Consider the following 5221-nt stretch of genomic DNA (forward strand, 5'->3'; position numbering starts at 1 on the left):
TCATTTATATATAATGAATAATAAATGTGTATAGGAAGCGGATCAAAAATTAAATATGTTGGAAGCAGATGTTGTTCCGTTCCATCATCAAGTAATATACAATATCAATCATGTAATATTATTTCTTACTTCAACAGAACTAAAAATATATAAATCATTTCATAATAGGATAGCTGGGACCACTGAAAATAAGAAATACATTAATCAAAACCTAAATATTTATGTATATGTATAAATAGAATATTTGAAGAAATATTACTTTTAATCTCATAACAATTACGTTTGGTAATTAGGGGTGTTCATCGAAAATGTCAAAACTGATATTGAATCCACCTAACTAGGATTCATTATCCTGTAGCCTAAGCTCACCACTATAGTTTATTCATATAATCAAACATTGTACACTATATATAAATTTAGGCAGCAACAATTTTACAGCTATAATAATTTTTGTGCGATGACTTTCTTTTAAAAAATTGAAAACAAAGTAAGAATACAAAAAATAAAAGGCAAAATAATAATATTTGGTCGAACAAAACCACCACAAACTAATCAATGTGGTTATTTTCCTAATTTAATATTTTTATGTTGTTAGTTTGGCAAATTTCTTGTGGAGAAGTACGAACAGGAAATTACACTCTATACCCTTTTTATATTGTCCTCTTTTATTTTTATCTTCTTTTTTAAAATCTATTATTTTTACCTCTTTTTTTAAACATTGTACCAATTTTGTCCCTGTCACTTCAAGATACTCTCCATGTGATTCTTTTATGTAAGGGTATTTTGAGTACAATACATATAAAAAGAGGTATGTTTCAAATAAATATAAAATTAGAGGTAAATTTGATTAATTGATGAATAAAAGAGGTATTTTTCAACTTACCCCAAGTACGAATGTACGAAAGTAGAGAAATCTACAGTATGAGTGTGTGCTCTTGCTTAGTTTCTAATAATATATATGTGTGTGATAAATGTTTCTTACAGAAAGTAAAAGTTAGTGTAACGCTCTATTAGATTAGGTAGGCTATATATCGTGATATCAATTTATTGTGCACTCATGTATTAATTAAAGGGTTTATTAAAAATTTTGAATAATTAAAATTTTCATAATTAAATTTTAATTTTAAATATATAAATACTTTACATAGTGTGAGATCCCGTTTTAAAGTTACAACCGTTTTCAAAATACTATAGTTACAAAAGTTGTCACCTAGTGACTTATCAAAATGAAGCATGCTGTCCTGAAGATCTGAACACTTCAGGTCTAACAGCTCCAATATTCCGCATTTGCTATGCCTTTACCTACACGTGTAAACAATATTTGTGAATCGATAGACTCAGTAAGAAAAGTATAATCATAACATAAACATAAACCAGATCATAACTAGACGCCCATACACTCAATTACAATTCTATCCTGCATCCCATGCGTACTGAGTTTGGAACGTTTCATATACGATAATATGATTGACCATAATATCAATCTATACTCGATACTCTAGTCATACCGATATGATAATGTCAATCATACTTTGCCAAACATATATTCATCGATATTCAGTGCAACTCTATGTACACTAATATAGCTCTTACTGATATGTTATCTATTAGGCAATCATAAAACATGCACGCTAAACATATATACATATATGCAACTATTATACTAGTCTTACCTTGATTTCAAATTCAGGTGTGTCGGTCAATGTAAGTAGAAACTGCTGCTCGATGATTTATAGGTCCCTAAGTCACAACATACATAAAACTAGTAAGTGATACGCTAAATAACTTTTCGGGAACTTAAACTTAAAACTAAAGTTTCCCTATTGATCAATAACGTGACAATACTCTAAATATCGAGAAAATACTGAAAACACAATTTTGGGAAAAATACCCCCAAAAATGACAAAACGATTCTTAAAAACGGCAGACCATATTTCCTGGTATCTACCTGCTAAAAACGATAAACCATTTTAACTACAAAATTCAAAAATGTCTCATCTCTCTTAGAAACAATTGAATAGGGAGAAAGTGATAATAGCGTGAAAATCATATTAGGCCATAATCAATAGAAAAAATTGAAGTCGAAGCCCTAGTTTTTATTAACTGTTAATTTTCTTATTAGTTTAATTGCTTATTCTTGCACTGTTTTTATTTTCTAGTTTTAATCCTTTCTAAATTTTTATTTAACCAAATAGAAGTAAAAGTTTAATTTTAACGTACTTAACTGCAATCCTTGTGGGATCGACCTCACTCTTGGTGAGTTTACTTCTTGTCACGATACGTGCACTTCCGTGTACAAAATTATCACAACAAGTTTTTGGCGTCGTTGCCAGGGATTGATAGTTAATATTATTAAAAATTAAATTTTGTTCTAATTTGGTTTTTCTTTCCAATTATAGTACTAATTCTGTTTGTTTTAGAATCTTATCTTTTTCAGGTTTAATTAGTTTATGAGAAGTCAAGGTGCAACTGACTGATAACCTGTTGATCCTGAAATATAGAAGACTTGTAAAAAGAACAGAAGAAGGAAGAAATTGGAAAAAGCTGCAATTGAGATTGAACAAGAAGGAGTCATGGCTGACAACGCCAATAATGGCAATAATGGAGGAGTTGTAGAAGACCAGGCTAATGGTCACAACAACAATGACCGTAGCCTGAGAGACTATTTGCTGCCAAACTTGTCAGGGGCCGGATCCTGTATAAGGCCACCTGTTGTTGACACCAAAAATTTTGAAATCAAGTCAGCCATACTGCAGATGGTCCAATCTTCAGTCCAGTTTGGGGGATTGCCATCAGAAGACCCAAACATGCACCTCGGCAACTTCAAAGAGCTTTGCCAGACATTCAAGATGAACGGAGTTAGCGATGATGCCCTCAGGCTAAGGCTGTTCCCATTCTCACTAAGGGAGCGAGCCAAGAGTTAGTTGGTATCTTTGCCATCCAATTCTATCAACAATTGGGAGGAATTGGCCCTGAAATTCCTCTCAAAATTCTTTCCTCCTGCAAAGATCACCAAGCTGAGAGCTGAAATTAACAACTTTACCCAGCATGACAACGAATCTTTTTATGAAGCCTAGGAGAGATTCAAGGATTTATTGAGGAAGTGTCTGAACCATTGCCATGAAAAGTAGTTACAAGTGCACAACTTCTATACTGGATTACTGAACAACACCCGAAAACTGATAGATGTCGCTGCTGGTGGAGCTTTCAAGACAAAAAGTGCTAATGGGGCCTTTGAATTACTTGAAGATATGGCCATAACTAATCAGCATTGGTCAACAGAGAGAGGCCCAACTAAAAAGGTTGCATGAATGCATGCAGTTGATGCAATAACCAAGTTGACAGCCCAGGTAGAGGCATTAACAAAGCTGGTAACTGCACAAGCAAAACAAGCTCAAGTTGTCTGTAAGTTGTGTGGAGGATCTCATGCCATTGACACCTGCCCTATAGTTGTCGATAGTTTGCCAATGGAGCAAGCTCACGTCATTGGAAACTAACAGAATAAGTATGGTCGTCAGCAGAACTTCCAGAAGCAGTTTTATCCTCAGCAAAATCAATCTCAGCAAAGCCAGCAATATCCACAACAACAACAAGCCTTTAGTGGAGGGTCTAATCCTCAATTAGACATGTTACTGCAATTCATGATGGAGATTAAGTCTTCCATTAAAGTCTTGGAAACTCAAGTGGGGCAGTTGGCTGCTCAAAACACTAACAAGGCTCAAGGTAACTTGCCTAGCACTACTGAAGTAAATCCAAAGGAGAACTGTAATACAATTACCTTGAGAAGTGGTAAGACCTATGCTGGGCCAAACAAAGACAAGCCAAATGAGGAAGATGATGTAGAGACATCACCTACACCAGAAAAGGAGAAGACTACTGATGGTCTTCCACAGAAAGAAACTCCACCTCCCATCAGCATTGACCATCACATCAAAATTCCTTATCCTCAAAGACTTCACAAGAACAAGATGAATAAGCAGTTTTTAAAATTCCTTGAAATATTCAAGAAGCTGCACATCAACATCCCATTCATATAGGCTTTGGAATAGATACCAACTTATCTGAAGTTCATGAAAGACATTCTATCCAAGAAGAGGAAGTTGGAAAAATTTGAGATGGTAGCACTAACTGAAGAGTGCAGCGTAGTCCTGCAAAAGAAACTACCACCCAAGCTAAAAGATCTGGGTAGTTTCAACATTCTATGCTCGATAGGGGGTTCGATACAAACAAAAGTTTTATGTGATCTGGGAGTAAGTATCAACTTAATGCCCCTATCTATGTTTAAAAGATTGAAATTAGGAGAAGCCAAGCCCGCGACAGTAACTTTATAAATGGCAGATCGTTCTTTAACTCATCATCGGGGTATAATTGAAGATGTTTTGGTAAAGGTTGGTAAGTTCATCTTCACTCTTAAAAATATATTTTGGTAGAACCGTTGTTTGTTTTGGTATTAAAAAAAAATTAGTTTAATTTTTTTTTGTAATCGCGTAAGTTGTAATTATTTAGAGTCACTTGTAATTTTTTTTTAAATTTTGAATATTTTACAGCAACCAAAAATAAAGTTTAAACAGTTATTTATCACGTGTATAAGAAACAACAATAGCGCGTGCAACAAAATATCTAAACATTATTTTGGGTATATTCAGAATTTTTTAAAAATTTACAAGTGATCATAAATAACTATAACGTATACTGTTATGAAAAAAATTAGACTAAAAAACTTTCTTAAATGTCGAAACATATAGAAGGTTTACCGAAAGGAGTTGTATTATAGACTTACCCTATATTAATAATATGTTAATTTTAATTATTACTTTAGAAATGAATTAATATTGATATTAAATTGAAAAATAAAAATATCTAGAATGTAATTATTTATTTTATATTGAATTTATTTTCTCCCCTTTCAAAATTATCAAAAAAAACAATTTATTTTTTCATACAATTTTCCTTTTTTACCAAACATGTTTTTTTTTTGGCACACTTTTTTCATTCCCTGCAGAATTTGAACTTCTAAACATAACCTTAAGTTAAAGTACTAACTTGAAAAAAGTATGTAAGTTTAATGGTCACTTGTTTCTGAAGCCTTTCCCACACTACCTAAAATTTTCATATCATGGGTTCCCCATCCACAACCAATTTTTTTTTTTTATTATTATTTAAACGTTTATATATTACAACCATGTTTTACTTGGGACTCGAACCCAGGACCTCCAACACA

The 5221-nt window shown here is 32.8% G+C and overlaps 1 non-coding gene across 1 annotated transcript; it reads right to left on the reverse strand.

The window, feature by feature from the left end:
* Positions 1 to 3014: 3014 nt before the first annotated feature.
* Positions 3015 to 3121, reverse strand: LOC133032870 (small nucleolar RNA R71). Its single transcript, XR_009685457.1, has one exon. It is a non-coding gene; the product is annotated as a small nucleolar RNA R71 (small nucleolar RNA).
* Between the last annotated feature and the right edge of the window lie 2100 nt (positions 3122 to 5221).

Source organism: Cannabis sativa, chromosome X, assembly GCF_029168945.1.
Source record: "Cannabis sativa cultivar Pink pepper isolate KNU-18-1 chromosome X, ASM2916894v1, whole genome shotgun sequence".
NCBI classification, from domain to species: Eukaryota; Viridiplantae; Streptophyta; class Magnoliopsida; order Rosales; family Cannabaceae; genus Cannabis; species Cannabis sativa.